Consider the following 16,901-nt stretch of genomic DNA (forward strand, 5'->3'; position numbering starts at 1 on the left):
CCCTCACTAGCACCGCCCACGTTGCCTGACGCATCAGGTTCTTGTGCGGGTGGTTGCTTTGAGTCGGGGCGCCCAAATAGGCGCCCCGTATAGGGCGACCGAGAGCACGACACCCGTGTACAGGCGGCGTGCCCACCATCCGGGGCCCCTGGTCCGCATCAGGCCGACCAAGGCCGTGCCTACTTTGCGGACCCAAGGGGCCAGGTTTCTGAAGTGGGCCCGAATCCCCATTGGCCGTCCAGTGTCAGGCCCAGATATTTTCATCGTGGGTCCGACACGGACGCGGACTCCATCCACCAGGACTCGGGCCTTTCGCGGCCCCCCGACCCCGGCCATCAAACAACATAGCCTGAGTCTTTTGGGGGTCACTTTGAGCCCGATGTCATTGATGGTGCTACCACCGAGTTCAGAGCTGCCTCCACTCGGAGTTTGGCCTCCCAGTTCTCCCCCTCGGCTAGCACCAGCGTGTCGTCTGCGTAGCAGACTACGTGGCAGCAGGGGGGGAGCGGAGAGCGCAACAACCGGTCGAACGTGATGTTCCATAGCAGGGAGCCCAACACGGACCCCTGCGAACACCGCGCTCCATTTGCCGCTGGCTTTGGACCCCGCCTCTCCCGGAGTAGGCGAGGTCCCTGCCCCTGAAGTAGGCCGCTAGGATGCGCCGGAGATAGACGGGCACCCCGTGGTACACGAGGGCCCGCCCAATCTCCGGCCAGGGCAAGGTGTTAAACGCATTTTATGTCCAAGACACCGCGAGTAAACCCCGCCCCCTTCCTCCATGGCAGTACGGGTCAAGTCCCGGACGTGCTGGATCGCGTCCGGTGTGGATCGTCCGGGCCTGAACCCATACTGATTGCCGTGAAGGTCCGGCTCCTCCAGGGACAGATGCTGGACGAGGCGGTCCACGATGATGCGTTCAATCATCCTACCCACCTCGTCCAGCAGGCATATCGGCCTGTAGGTCGGCGGCCCGCCGAGCGTCTTTCTCTCCTTCGGGAGGAGGACCAACTTGGCCCTCTTCCACTCCTGAGGCAGACTCCCTCTCTGAGGCACCCCTCCATCACCTCCCACGTGGCAGCAGATAGGCTTCCATCGCCGAGGGCGAGAGCCCAGGCGCGGCCAGGAATCCCGTCGGGGCCTGGGGCTTTACCCCTGGCCGCGAGCTTTCTTCCTGGCCCTGGTGAACTCCTCTTCCGAGAACCCCAGGTCCTCGTCCCAGTCCCCCTCCTGAAGTTCAGGAATGGGGATCCGGTGGGGGCCCCACTTCGCCTTCGGAAAGAGGGTGTCGAGGAGCCCCCTGAGGTCCTGGAGGTCCATGGACTCCGTCGGCGGGGCGCCCACGGGCGTATCTTACCGACAGCCCGTTTGTACGGGGTGCCCTACGGGTCTCGTCCAAGGAGCTCATTATGCACTCCCAGGCTCCTCCTTTGCATCGGCGATGGCGGCTTTGAGGGCCTGCCTCGCGCGGAGGTAGCCCTTTTTCGCCCTCCCGGCATCCCCGCCATCGCGCTGGGCTTGAGTATGTTCCCTCCTGGCCTGGATGCAGGAGTCGCGGATATCCGCGATCTCCGGCGTCACCAGTACGCAGCCCGGCGCCGGCGGGGTGGAACCGCGGCATCGCAAGCCGACGCCACGATGCCCACCACCTCCCGGCCCCCTCAAGAGGGGGCGGAGGGTTCCACTCACCTGGCTCCCGATCGAGATGCCAGGTGGCCACGAGGACGACCGCCTGAAACCTATCCGCGTCAAGCCGAGCTAGGGCCATCTCTTGGGGAGGGGAAAGTCCCTCTCCCCAAGGCGGCGGTCCAGCCCACGCGAGAGGTGGGAGTCGGAGAGACCACGTCACATATCGATGGTCCGACAGTGACTCGCTCTCCGTCTCCACCACCACTCCCGGAATAACCGAGCAGCCGAGGGGGAGGCCCACGTCACGTCTATGACCGACTCGCCTCTCCCCCGGCCGCACGCAGGTGCTGGTGGACCCCGTGTTCATCAACACGAGGCCCAAACCCGCCGCCCAGTCGACCACGGCTTGCCCCGGGGGTCTCTGCCGGGGATCGCAACCCCACTCGTCCGAGTGGGCGTTTGAAATCCCGGCAACGATTAGGGGTCGGGGTAACACCTCCGTACCACGTCCCCGACCCTGTCCAGGACCCTCACTATAGGGGCAAGCTTGCCGCGGCCCTCTCTGTTCCTATGGTGGGGGAGATAAACCCCCATCACAGTGATGGGCCCATAGTCGGCTGCCACGTACGAGCTCCCTTTCTTCCTTATCTTACAGGGGGAGAGCCCGCTGCGGGGTTGACCACCACGGCCACCAAGCCGCACTTGCCACCCAGCCAGTTGGGATTACTGGCCGGGATATAGTGCGCTCGGTGACTATCCCCAGCCCGGCGCCCAGTTACTTTAACCTGTGCACCCACAGGTCTTGGGCCCGGACGCTGCGGCCGAGGTTGGCCTGGGAGACCGGAGAAGCGTGAATGCGGGCCTTCACGCTTCCTCCGGGCGCTCCTCTTTCACTCCCACCGGGGAGACCCCGGGCGACGGCGACGTCGCCCCGTCTCCCCCGCAGGAGCCTCTGCCATTGTGGTGATCGTCTGGTTGGATGTCTCCCGTTGAGGTGCCTCCATGGTGGCATTCCGCTCTGTCACTTCCTCGGGTGCTTCTTCGAGCCAACTGTTGGGGGTCCCTACCTTAGCCTCCCCCTCCTCTCGGAGTACGAGGGGGTGACGCCAACAGGAGAAGCCGGGGATGGCGCGTCCTCCGACTCCCTTCTACGGTTGATGGGGGTGGGGTTTTAAGGACCTCCACCCTCCTCACCTTGTCCTTCCTGTCCGGGGATGGCGCTGTCTCCTTCTCCTCCTTCTCCTTCGGTCGCTCCTCCGGTGTTGCCACAGGGGGGTGCCTCCAATGCTCCTTACTTCCTTTTCTCCCTCTGCGGCAAGGCTTCCTCCTCCATGGGGGTGGCGGGGTCCATGGTGCGATCCGTTGTCGCCTCCGCCTCCATCCTGACCTCGTCCCTCGTGGGAGAGGAGGCCGGTGTGACCTCCTCCCTTACATTGGCCCCGGTATCCGCGGAGAGGCCCTCAGGTCCCTCCTATCGTCCTTCTCCGGGGAAGGGGGGACGTCTGCCGTCTCCCTTCAGGGCCAGGTCCGGGCTGCCTCCTTTTCAGGTTGGCCTCCCTCCTCCTCTTCTGCCTGCCCGCTAAGGGTTTGCACGCTGGTCCTTCTATCTTATGGCCAGCTGGCCTGCCCGCTTCGGCACACACAGGGCAGTGTGCCAAAACCGCCTTACACTCTTTGGCGCGGTGGCCAGGAGTACCGCAGCGTTAACAGTTATCACTGCGGTCGACAACGCTCTTGCACCTCTCGCACACATGGCCCTGTTCCATACAATGGAAACAGCGCCGCGCGAGCGGGCAGCGCGCCACCTAGGCTCGGGTCCAGCCCACTTGGACCCGCCCCGCGGCAGCGACCTTCGAGGCTGCCGCCAACGGGCACCGCACCAAAGCCGTGGCCGTTCCCCGCTGGGTGAGTTGCAACTCACCCCCGGAGACCTCCGTAGGTGAGCAGCCCCCAGCGAGAGCCATCACGTCTACGGCCCCGGACCGTCGCGTCCAGGCCTGTGAGCCGCAAAGCCGCGGTCTTCACAGGTCTCTGGACGCGATAGCCGGGGCCCTTCTGCGCCGCCAGCTTGTCCAGCTCTTCGGCAGGCCGGTCGGCAGTGGGCCCTGCATTGAGGCCAGGCACCTCTATCAATAAGGCCCCTGTACGGGCCGTACGAATTTTAAGGGCCCCTAGAATGCCCATATCTACCGGCCATATCCATTAATCCGGCGCCTGGCCTCCGTCATAAATTCTTTGTAAGAGTCCTTCGGGCAAGTGACTGTGATGGCCGCTGATCTTGGCGGCTTTAGCACCGTTGCCACCTTCTTAGGTCTCCTGGCAGGCTGTGGAGGAGGGGGCTTGGGGGCGTTCCCCTTCTTCTCCTCCCTCCTCATCCTCTTCTTCTCCTTAGGACCTCTCACAAGGGTCCAACCATCGTCCTTGGTCCTCGCCGCGGGTATAAGTTGGGATCGGTTGGCGGGTGGGTTCTTGGATCCCGCCTGTTGTTGACCACCGTTGGCCCTTTTCCCTTTCCCCGCCTGTTTGACCGTTTGTGCGTAGGACATCTGCTTTTCTCGCAGGGGAGGATTGACTGGCCCCGGTTTTGCCGTTTCCGGTCTCCTCCTCGCCTCCTCCTTCTTCGCAGTAGCCTCCGTCTCCGGTCTCTCCTGTCTCTTCACCTTCTTCCTTCTCCTCCTATTCTGGATGGCAGTATCCCCCACCCTAGGCTTCCGCCCTCCAGCTCCCTCCCCTCCCCTCCCTTCCAAGTTGGCTTTTACCTCTCTGGTTGGGGTGGGAGCGGGATTTGGAGCAGTGGCTTGAGCCATTGGTCCAGGAGACGCCTTCCCAGAGTCATTCTCCATCGCAGCCGTCCTTTCCGCTATTACCTCCTCTATCTTTTCCGAAAGGGCCCCATGCGCTCCTTCCCCTCCGGATTTAGGCCAACCCTTGCGTCTACTAACCGGAGAATTTACTCCGTCAGCATGTCATAGGCCCTCCTGGCCTCTGTATCCAGGTTTTGGACCGCCATCGCCTCGTCCAGTTCTCTTATTACCCCTTTGATCGGGGGTCTCCGGGCTGCCAACGGGCGGTGGCATGCTCTTTCCCCTTGTCGAAGTCCAGGTTGTCATTATATTGTGGTAAATTCCCCTGGACATTCTCCTTCTTTTCCGCGGAGGAGTCGGAAGATTCATGGACCGGTGGTCTGACCACCTTCCTTCTCTTCCCCTCTTTAGTCTTCCGCCTGCGTTCCTCCTTTCCTTTAACTTCGGACGCTGAGGAACTGCTGCTACCAGCAGTTGCCTCAGCATATGTCCTGCGCCTCGGGTTGGGCTAAAGTGGGTCCCGCGCAGCGCCGGTGGTCATTTTCACAGCGCTCTGTTCCTCCTCCAGTCTCCGGTTTTCTACCCTCAGTCTTCTATTCTCCTCCCTTATTGCCTCCAATTCTGCTTCGATGCCTGACCTGTCATCGCCCCCTCCATCTTTGGCTGCAATCTTAACAATAAGAGTTTGGAGAATCGCCTCGGAGGCGGCCACAGGCGCGATTCATTAGCGACACACAGGTACCCTTCAGGATCTTCGACCTTCGTGCCACTAGGCGGATCGCACCAAGTGCACGGCCCGCCTCCGAGGATAGCTCTGCTGCTGCGGCTTCACGCAATAACGCTGCAGTACTAGCGTCCTTATAGACCTCCTCAAGTGGGCGCTTGTCCGATAAGGACCGCAGCACCCCCCCTATTGAGGAGGTCCATAATATCCTTCTCTAGGGACTTCTCCGCCTCAACCTTTTTCCTCACCGCTTCTGCCTTCCTCTTTTGCCGCAGGCCAACTCCCAACCCCGTGGCGTCTGGCTTTCCGCGCGGGTCCCTTTTTGGGACCAGGATTGGTTCGGGAGACGACTGCTTCTTCGGGGTGGACGTTCTTACCGAGACGACTGAGCTCCCACTCGACACCATCTCTTTCGTCCTGTTCCCGCTATCCCGACCTTGCCCGACTTGGCCTTGTCCGAGACAGGGCCCGCAGTGACTGTGGTAATGGCCTTGGACCCCTTAGTCCTTCTGGCCTCGTCGCTGGTGCTGGCGACGGCTATATTGGGGACTGAGGAGGTAAACCTCCCCCTTATGTCCCTGACCTTGGACTTTTGCGAGAGAACGACATCGGCAACGATCGTCGGTTTCCCTTTGTTACCGACCGCGCTCGCGACCGCGACTGCGTCCCCTCCCCCGGTGACCTTTTGGCCGCCACTCTTACTTGAGAGGGGGCCCGGCCTGTTTTTAACTGGCGTCTTGTCAGAGCTTCTGGTGCCTTCGCCCCGGGCCAAAATCGCTCCCTCGATGGACAGCCTTTCTTCAGCACAGCGGTCTGTCTAACCTTCCCCCCGGCAGGGGAGGTGCTTCCCGCCTTGCGGCAGGGGTTTCCTTCCCCCGGTGCGTGGCCGCCCTTCTTCCTCCCGAGGGTTCGCTCCGTGAACCCTCGGGAGGAGCCGGTGGGGGCCGCTTCTGGCTGATCTTCGCCGGGGTTTTCTTTCTCTCGGTGCGCGGCAACCCTTTCTTCTTAGCGCGAGGGCCTGCTAAACTCACTCCCCGGTGGGAGCGGTCTCTCCGGCGCCCGCGCTCGGAGTAAGACCCGGAATAATCCGGATCCTCGTCGGTAGGTGGACCGTAGCTCTCGCTACTGCCACCTGTACCCCGACTCCTGCTCCTGGTGGAGCTGATGCTCGACTTTGGCCTGTCGTCGATTGACGACGTGTCGGGGGTCGGGACCACGTCTCCGGTACGACGCTTCATGGTAATCTTTTCCTCACAGGCACCCGTGGTCAATGCCTGTGACGGCCCGTCGCAAGATGACGACGCGGGGGGAACCGGGACAATATCCCTACCAACGCGCCAGTTTTCGGCTCCGAGATCCGAAACGTTCTTCTCCGTGGTCGTCGTATTTGTATCCATCAAATGTAGGGTTGTTACGAGCCCTACTCACTCTGGTTTGAATTCGGGGTTTCCTTCCCCTAAAGAAGTGTGTGGGGGTCCCAATGGGACTGGGGGTTGGGGAACCCCCCCCCTCGGTGAGGAACCGAGAGGGACCCTACAGCACTTGCCCCCGGGGGGGCAGGTCTTCCCTCCCCGGGGCTCCTCCACCGCTGCGTCATGATGTCAGCAGTGGGGGTCTCACCTCGGATCGGGGCTATTCTCTCCTAGCGCGAGTGGGGGTGATCCCTCAAAAGGGGCGGCCCCTCCCACCCACTCCTACCTGGCCCATGGGTCCCGGTGCCGGGGCCTTTAACACCCCGAGGCCACTACCGCACCGGCAGATCCCATGGGCCTGGGGTGAGGGAGTGTGTGGGGAGAGCTACTCCTGCTCACATCCCCCCACTCCTCCCACCCCGCCTCCGCTAGGAGAGATGCCGAGGCCTCAACCTCCATAGCTACCTCCGCCTCTGAGACCCTCTCTGACCTAACCGTCGGAGGTGGGCCCGGCTCTCGCGGAACGGCCGTCGTTCGCACTCCCTCCGGTCCTGCCACTTTCTTGGGAGGGGGAGGAGGCTGGATTACCCCAGCCTCCTCCTTCCCCATCTCTGCCTCTTTGGGCCCGATTTTCTGGGCCGCCGCTGGGACTGATGCCCCAGGTATTACTTTTGCGGCGGCACCGTGGGCCGGCTGAAGCTGCGCGAGCTCCACGCCCTCAGCCGCAGCCCCAGCCCCCCATGTGCCGCCTTTTTCCTCCTTCGCCGGTTACGGCGAGGAAGAACCCCCCTCTCGGTGCAGTCCGGGGGACTGCCTTACATGACCGCCCACCCATACGGTGGGCGGTCATACTTCCCCTCATATTGGCAGAGGGTGCACCTCACATCAGAGGTGCACCCTCTGGCCACATGGTCGGCCTCTCCACAATGGAAGCAGCGGCCCCCCAGTCCTACTTCGGACTGACAGGCCGCCGCCATGTGCCCGTATTTGAGGCATTTGTAGCATTGGAGGGGCCGCTCCTACAATACCCCTAACCTCGCCATCGACCACCCGATAGGCAGTTCCCCGGCTGCTACAATCTTCTGGGCCGGTGCTAGCGGGCACCGGACTCAAATCGCGCCCAGCCCTCCGGATGACCTCCTGACTTGACCTGTCTGGAGGTCATCCGAGAGGCATCGCGTGTGTTTTTGTATCGCGGCCCTCATCATAATAGGGGTGACCGAGTCATCCAGGCCAACGAAGCGGAGTTCCGTCCGTCTCATCGGCCTGGCGACCACGGCCACCCCGCATAACGCGTCTTGGAGGTCCCTCGCCAGGCGATCGGCCTTCGCCTTGCCGTCCTGGCCAGGGATCTCCAAGATAACCCCCCCCATTCCTGGCGCGTTTTAATTTAAATTGGCCAGGCTGCAGGCCGACCTCCTGTAGGTCGACCTGCTGCCTGGCCTGCACCATTACCTCCTTTATGGAACCTCCCGGCAATGCGGTTACAGTCACGACCGGATTGCGCGGGGGGTTCCGTATCTGCGGCCTCTTGGGTGGGGGAGATCCCTTTTTCGGGACCCCTCCTTCCCTAGCCTTCCCCCTTGGGAGGCGACGCGACCTTCTTTGCCGTGCCGTCTCCCTTTTTGGGGCCGGGTGGTTTGGGCTTCTACCCAGCCCCCTTCCCTTTTCCCTTACGGGTGGACACCGTGATCCACCCGTTTCGACCCTCCCCGGCGGCCGCCGGCTGCTGCAGAGGGGGGTGATGGGGGCGGTCCCACTGCCCGCAGCTGCGGACGCCGGAGAAGGAACCAGCTTCTCCAACGTCCGCCCTATGCGGGCGGTTTGCGCCTTAAGGCCCCGGACTTGTATCTCCAGAGCCCCAAGGCGTCCATCCGGACCGCCCTCCCTCGCCAACTTCTCATAGTCCCATAGTGCCTCTTCGATCTCCTCCAGGCACCTATGGGTCCAATTATTTAATGAGGCGAGCGTCTTCCCCTCATAGCCTCTCGTCGTCTTCCTCCCCGGTTCAATCCTAAGGTAGCGGAGGTATCGAACCCTACCGATAGCCTCCGCGGCCAAGGTTTCACCCAGCCGTAAAGGCTTCCGCACGGGCGGAAGACCCCACTGGGCTCTCTTACTCCCCGCTTCGGCACCCCCTCCCGCGCGTTTCAGAGGGCAGCCCCTCCGGTCGAGGACTCTTCGTCCTCGACCAGCGGGAACTCCTCCGCCGGGAATTGCCGCTCCCGCAACTGCGAGACGGACAGCTGTTCGGCCCCCCCTCGCGTGTATAGGAAGTTCTACCCCCTTCCTTCCGCGAAGCGAGAGGAGGGAAATGGACCTCACTATCCCCCCATAATTGAGAGGCGAACGTCTCCGCCTTCCGTTTCCTCTTTTTTGGCATTGGAGGCAAGGCTGGGGCCGCAAACGAGTCCAAACGGCTCGCACTCGGCCGCAGCCTGTCCTCCAATGCCTTCGGGCGGTAGCATTTTCCAGCGGCGCGCCCGCCTGGCGCGCGCCGCCTAGCCCATTGCAGGATGACGACGGAGGCTGGGACGATACTCCCCCACCCGCCATTCCCCGGCTTCGAGTACCGGGAGTTGTTGCTCCTCTTTGATATACTCCATAAATGTGGGAGTTTTACGTGCCCCCCAGACACGGGTTTGATTTCGGGGTTTTCCTTCCCCTAGACCGGCTGCCTTCATTTAGGTTAACGAGCCCGCTCTGCTCGCGCTGTAGGAAACTTTGGGCCGCACAAGTGCGACCCTCCAGTTCCTGGTTAAAACCTGGAGGCAGCTGCCTATCCAGGATTATTCATCCAGGATATTATGGACGCTCTCAGTCTGGCCCCTCCGTACAGACCACTCCGGCATGGTAGAACCTGCCAGGGGTCGAAACCCCCGCCGGAACAGCTCTGTACATCATCGGGACATGCAAGCTCTCCAACCACGGCAAGGTGGCATCCACGGGGGATAAAAAAGGGGACACTTTTTTGGGCCCCCACCCGATGACCAGTAACCTGGCAAAATCGACGGCTATCCCTTCCGAAATGGCCCCAATGTTCGACGACTTTTGCCTGACGGATCAAGTCGCCCGCTACCGCGGGTTCCCCGTTACCCACTATCTCCAGCCACCGAACACCAAGGTACTCCCTCCCGGATGGACCACCCCCGAGTGTGCTCCAGGCTTCCCGGACACCGAGTGTTGTGCCGTTGATTGCATGCAGGGTGTGGGGTGTGGTGGACCCCGCCCATCCCGCATGCAACCCAGGCACCATGAGAATCGTGCCGTTAGGCACGTGCCAGCCGAGATGCTTCCGGATGCGGTATCGTGTGTCCGTATATACTTTACAGGACCGGTCGAGGCGCAGGCACGACCAGCTGTGGGAGTCTTCCTGTCCTACAGTAATGCATCCGTGAGGCTTCATCACCGCCGCCGCAACCACGCTACCACTCCCTTCGGGCCGGACAGCCGGGCACCGGCCTGCCGGGCCAGCGGCCTGGCGCCCGTCCGGCCGTCCCTCAGGGCAGGCCGCCGTGGCATCGACTTCCAACGGTAGCATGCCTCCACGACCCGTACACCCGTAACAGCCGGCCGGTACCATTTCGTGAGGGTGAGACTGGGACACCGATGAGTGCATCCCCCAAGTTTCCTCAAGGAATGCCCACCCGGCACCCAGAAAAACTCTCCTTCAAAGGCGACCTAAGCTGGCTCAATCGACGCACATGTCCTCTCCGGCACTGGTACGGGGACAGCCCATCCGTCACCGCCACAACCCCACTCCTTCGAGGACCTGCGCTGTCGCCAACTCCCTCTGGAACTCTCCCCCACACACACATTCATTCTGGATGACAATGCTATCCTACACCCAAGAGGAGCCCGCTCCGTCCCCCGAGAGCACTCCTGCCCTCACCGCCGAGAGAACCCCCCGGTCCCGAAGAGTATGGGCCTAACGGATCAGGGGGTGCACGACAGTGCTCGCTCCCCGTTGCCGACTATCCGCCGCCCCCGGAGACCAGAAGGCCCAACCTGACGACGGGACCAGGACTCGCGGGGTCCGCAACGCATTCCGCCGGGTGTTGCCGTTCAGCAGCACTCGTGTAGAGGAATTAGACCACACGAGTTCTGCCTTGTGCACTTCACACAACCGGCTGCCTCACTAGGCTGACGAGGCCGACACCCCGGGTTTATTCTTTGAGGTTTTTCCTTCCTCCTCGGTGGTATGGGAAACCAGACTTACGAGTCCGAGTGCCCAACCGGTTTGTTCACGAAGTTTTCCTCTCCGGTTTGGTCGTCCCAGGGTTAGCGAGTCCCAAACACCGCTCCAGGACTAACGAGTCCAAACCCCCGACCGGTTTTAAATCGGAGTTTTCCTCTCCGGTTCGGTTGCCATGCTGCTAACAGGTCCAAACTCCCGGGTTTTTACTTTGGGGTTTCCTTACCCTCGTTTGGTGTCTGGTAGACCAGACTAACAGGCCCAATCATCCGGGTTTATTATTCGGGGTTCTTCCTCCCTTAGTGTCGGATGTTTGGCCTGCCAGACTCACCAGCCCGAACGCCCGGTTTTTAACAGGTTTTTCCTCTGTTATGATCGCCCGAGGGCTAACGAGCTCACACGCCCGGGTTTTTGCATTGGGTTTTCCTTCCCCTGGTTCGATTGACTAGCACCGCCGGCCTAACGAGCCCGATCGCCCGGGTTTGGTTTTGGAGTTCTTCCTCCCCTGATAATAGGTTGCTTGCCCACGAAGTCAAGCTCTCGAGCCCTCGTCCGGGTTTGATAACGGAGTTTCCAATCTCTGGAATAGGTTGCACAAGGCTAACGAGCCCACTTACCCGGGTTTTTACAGTGGGTGTCCTTCCCCTCGTCGGATTGTTTGGCAACCTCCCAAACTAACAAGTCCGATACCCGGGTTTTAATGTGTTTTCCATTCCTGGGTTCTTCCATTGGGTTCTCCTTCCCCTCGTTCGGACGTCTGAGAAAAATAGACTCACAGGCCCGATCGCCCGGGTTTATTAGTCAAGGTTCTTCCTTCCCTCTAGTTCAGGTGCCTAGATTGCCAGACTCGCGAGCCCGAACGCCCGGTTTGGTCCGGAGTTTTCTCTCCGTTTCGGATGTCTGGAACGCCAGACTCACGAGCCCGAACGCCCAGTTTGTGCGGAGTTTTCTCTCCGGTGCGGATGCCCTCAGGCTAACGAGCCACATACCCGGGTTTGGTATTGGGGTTCTTCCTCCCCTAATAATAGGTTGCTTGCCCACGAAGTCAAGCTCTCGAGTCCTCGCCCGGGTTTGATAACGGAGTTTCCAATCTCTGGAATAGGTTGCACAAGGCTAACGAGCCCACTCACCCGGGTTTTTACAGTGGGTGTTCTTCCCCTCGTCGGATTGTCTGGCAACAACCCTGACTAAGCCCGACGCCCGGGTTTTGTATTCGGGTTCTTCCTCCCCTGCACATAGATTAGTTGCCCACGATATCAAGCGCTCCAGCCCTCGCTCGGGTTTGATAACGTAGGTTCCAATCTCCGGAATAGGTTGCTTAAGGCTGACGAAACCACTAGCCCGGGTTATTACAATGGGTTTCCTTCCCCTTGTCGGGTTGTCTGGCGACATCCAAGACTAACGAGTCCGATATCCGGGTTTTGCAGACGGTATTCCTTCCCTCATTGAGTGCATGGAAAATAGGCCAACGGGCCCCATCGCCACGGGTTATATTATGGGTTTCCTTCCCTTGCTCGGATGCCTCCACAAGCGAGGCTGACGAGCCCGAACGCTCGCGCTGAAGGGTCCCTCATGCCACTCTAGAGCAGCCCTCGGGTCCCTTAATGCTTCGAGAGGCAACAGCCCATCTCGGAGCATGTATTGGTCGCTCTTATTAGCCACTCTCCTCGGTTCACCCTCGAACTTGGAATCCTAAGATTCCAAGTCGAGTCCATCACCTCGGATCATTGTGGCTGTCAAGCTTCTGCACCACGACAAGGTGGCGACCATCGCAGAAGACCGTCTATCCGTCTATACGTCTATCCGTTTATCCGTCTATCCGTCTATCCGTCTATCCGTCTATCCGTCTATCCTTCTATCCGTCTATCCGTCTATCCGTCTATCCGTCTATCCTTCTATCCGTCTATCCGTCTATCTGTCTATCCGTTCTATCCGTCTATCCTATAAAAAAATACAGGTCTGTATTTTTCATCAAAATATAGCCCTTAAAAACCCTACTTCCACCATAAATTTCGACTCTCAACTTCCAGTAGAAGCGGAGATATCAACGGTACAAGTTGGAAAACTTTAACCTTCGATATCTCCTAAACGGCTAGAGATACAGGCCTGTTTTTTTGCCAAAATATAGTTCTGTTTCAGCCCTATTTTCCCCATAAATTTCGACTCTCAACTCCCAGTAGAAGCGGAGATATCAACGGTACAAGTTGGAAAACTTTAACCTTCGATATCTCCTAAACGGCTAGAGATACAGGCCTGTTTTTTTTTTTGCCAAAATATCGTCCTGTTTCGGACCTATTTTCCCATAAATTTCGACTCTCAACTCCCAGTAGAAGCTGAGATATCAACGGTACTCCGGCGGTATTAGTTCTATCTCTCGAGTTATTCTTCCTCTTAAGTCATCTAAATCTTGAGGTTTGGTGGCATAAACTTTATTTTTCAAGTGACCCCACAAAAAAAAGTCAAGTGGGGTCAAGTTCGGAAACCGAGATGGCCACTCAATATGACCCCTTAGCCCTATTCATCTGTCCTGAAAGACCTCATTCAAATATTGACGGACAATTACACCATAATGAGGTGGAGCTCCATCCTGTTGGAAATAAATTTCATTCATATTTCCACCAGCTATGTCTCGAATAGCTGAAACAATTTGTTCGCGAAGCATGACTGTGTATACTTGTGCTGTCAAATTGCCTTCAATGAAGAAAGGACCAACTGGTCTACCATTAAGAATACCAGCCCATACGTTAACTTTTTGTGGATATTGGGTATAACTATCTCTTTTCCAGTGTGGATTAACGTCACTCCAGTATCTACAATTGTGTCTATTTACATTTCCAGCCAATTCAAATGTTGCCTCATCAGAGAAAACAATATTATTAAGTAATAGAGAATCGTCGACAATCATCTCCATCATAAGATCACAAAATTCGATGCGTCTATCAAAATCATCTTCGGACAACTCTTGGACTGAAGTTGGAATGAAGTTTGTATGGATGCCATTTATTCAATTTCAGAATTTTACTGACAAATGCATGACCGATTTCGTGTTCTTGTGCAACACGATTGATGGAAATGTGATGAGGACTTTCAACGAAAGACTGTAAAACATCTAATGCCTTATCATTATTTGTTGCTGTTTTACGTCTACCAGATCTTGGGCGGTTTTTAACGCTACCAATGTCCTCGAAACGTTGAATAGTACGGATTACAGTACTTTTGGAGATCCTATTATTTTCATTCCGAAAATTTTCATTAAATAATCGCGTTACTGTTTTACACTCTCTTTGTTGATCTCTCCATCCTCGCATCATTAACAGTGTTATTCGATCTCTTTCAGAAAGCTCCGCCATTTCTTAATTAGAGCAAAGAAGAATTAATCAGGTAAGTGATAGGAAATTGATCTAAATAATTAAGTAGAGAAAAATACTAATTATTAAATGTTGGTCCAACTATCGATTTGTTTATTTCAACCAGCACTAGCAAAAAGCTCGTTGCTCGTTGAGCAACTGAAAATCTAATAGATCAATTAATAATATTTACGAAAAAATTCTGGGCTATGGGAAACAAAATGAAAATGTTTGGAACAATCGATTGAAGCGCAATGGCTTCTTTTGTTACAGAAATAATTTTTGGGGCTATTCGTTTTCGTCCACGAGGTGATTGCTGCTCGCTGAGAAGAAGACAGCACTGCATCAAAAATTCAAATCAGTGATCCGCATTGTTTGCTCAAGAGCTTGTATTACTATTGGTGCCTGCGAGAGTGAGACAATAAAGATCGGCCCCGCCAACGCTTTCGGGCAGCTTCTTGCGATCACCTTCGGGCAGTTTTCCGCCATAGCCTACTAGCATAACCGCTTGAAGCCGTACAACTTTGCTATTGGACATTTTTCCAAAATGCAGTCTTACTGAAAATATTATGGGGAGTCGATACTTTTCGATTAATGTATTTTCTTTAAACCAATTAATTGGTCTCATTATTTCGCGCACAAAAGTACTAAGGTTATGATTACTGAAAACTAAATAATATTTTACAAGATATTTTACATTTTGTGTCAAAAAATTGTTAACTTCAAACCTTTATAACTTAAAAAGTACTTAATGAAAAAATGTTTTATTATAGTGTTTTAGAAAGCTCTCGAGATAATCTATAAGAAAATGCAATAAAATGTTGGGGGTTCCTTTTAAAAAAATAAGGTTGACTTTGAAATGACCTTAAAAGACATGGTCAAGGTCAAAATCAGGGTCATCATCTTACTCCCGCTTGAAACCATACAACTTTGCTATTGGACATTTTCTCCAAAATGCATTCTAACTGAAGATATTAGAGGGGTGCGATACTTTTCGATGACCCTGTATAAAACCTATTTTGTATGTCAAAGATATCTTAGTTATCTGGTAATAACTTGTCACGTGAATAAGTTGAAATTGTTTGCATGATTGACATAAAACAAGTCAATTGCTGTTCATTTGGTACTCGTTTCATTGCTTCAGCTATTGCTGTGATATATGGATGCTGCTGCTGTTGCTCTTGCTGAGCAGTAGCACGATGCAAATATGCCGTTGCCATTACATTGAAAGCATGAGATTGGCAAAGTACATTTTCCATTGTTTCCGTTGTCTTCTGCTTTTTTATTGCAAATCGATCTGGTGCTGGCACTATTTTTTTCTTCTGAATTTTATTATCCATAGTAATAACGCCTGCAGCTGTTTTCTTTTGTACTTCATCATCCATATGCACAGATATATTATCTTCATAATCTTTGGAGATAGCAGAAATTGCTGATCTGACGTAACAGTACTAGTTGATAAGGACTCATCAAGTGAAGGATTACTAATGCTATCATCTGAGCACATCGACACATTTATGGAATTCAATCTATCATTTGATAGTAATGGATTTGACATTCTCTTTACTGTAGAATCTTTAGTCAGTAAGGAGCATCTCACAACACTTTGTGATGTCATACTTTCTTCTTGCTAAGAATGTTCTATTGAGCTGCGTGTTCTATAGATATAAATATTGATATTTTATCTAAGCGATTATATATTTTCTAAAGATAACTAAATACTTACTTTCTATGTGCTATGTGTGGTGTCAGAAAAGACATTTGCTTAAAATAGACCCACATTTTCGTCTGTCTACGTTCTGAACCACTTGGTTGACCTTTTTTCATTTCCCGCAACTTCTTGGTGAATATATTACGAAGAATATTCCAACGCCCTTCTGCTTGCTCACCTAATGTCACCGAAATTGAAATATTTGCTATTAACTAATTACTATTTTTCCAATTTCACAGAAACAATACTTAACCTGTACACTCAATTGTCTCTCCAATATTTTTCCACATATCAAGTTTTAGTTCCCTATTTTTGTATTCTTTTAATGTTTTCACATATAGAACCGGATTTTCTCTTATAAGAGCAATTAAATTGTCATCATTGACATTTTCCTGTGATATTTCAATGAAATCGATATTCACGTTCGGATCCATCGTGAAGCCCGTCAACAACAGTCAATAAAGCACTATATTTTAATATCTACATATATCTCGCTTCTAATTGGTCATTACATTGCATTTGGCTGTAAGCCGTAAAATTTTAGCTTTAAGAAATGAAATTTCGTCAAATCGCTTAAGGCTTAAAATCAAGACTAAGTACGGGCAAGAAAGCCTTATAAACGGAAATGACGTCACAAATTACGGCTTAAAGCTTAAATTTTACTCCTTAAATCCTCATTGTAGACGCCGCTTTAGTTGGCCGAACACTCACACACACACACACGCGCACGCACGCACGCACGCACGCACGCACGCACACACAAGAACGCGCGTGCTCGCATGAAGCCTGGCCTTTCTTCTGTTGTCGCTGTGGGCCCTCGCAAAATCTCAATGTTCAAATGATCATAACTCTGCGAAAAAAATCGTAGAGACCTCGGCGACCTCGCGTTCTTTTCGTCTCGGAAAGCCCTTTCGAACGAGCCCTCACTCAACCCAACATGCTATTTGAAATTTTTTGGCTCCTCCATTCCCCCGGCCCCCAGGGGTGTGGAGGTGGGTGTTTTTGTGGTTAAATAATAGACTTTGTNTATCCCGACCTTGCCCGACTTGGCCTTGTCGAGGACAGGGCCCGCAGTGACTGTG

General features: G+C 55.1%; 1 pseudogene; it reads right to left on the reverse strand.

Annotated features, from left to right (window-relative positions):
- Window positions 1–15,145: 15,145 nt before the first annotated feature.
- LOC112590096 (uncharacterized) lies at window positions 15,146–15,935 on the reverse strand (annotated as a pseudogene).
- Between the last annotated feature and the right edge of the window lie 966 nt (window positions 15,936–16,901).

The sequence above is a fragment of the Harpegnathos saltator genome, unplaced genomic scaffold (genome assembly GCF_003227715.2).
Source record: "Harpegnathos saltator strain DR-91 unplaced genomic scaffold, Hsal_v8.6 scaffold712, whole genome shotgun sequence".
NCBI lineage: Eukaryota > Metazoa > Arthropoda > Insecta > Hymenoptera > Formicidae > Harpegnathos > Harpegnathos saltator.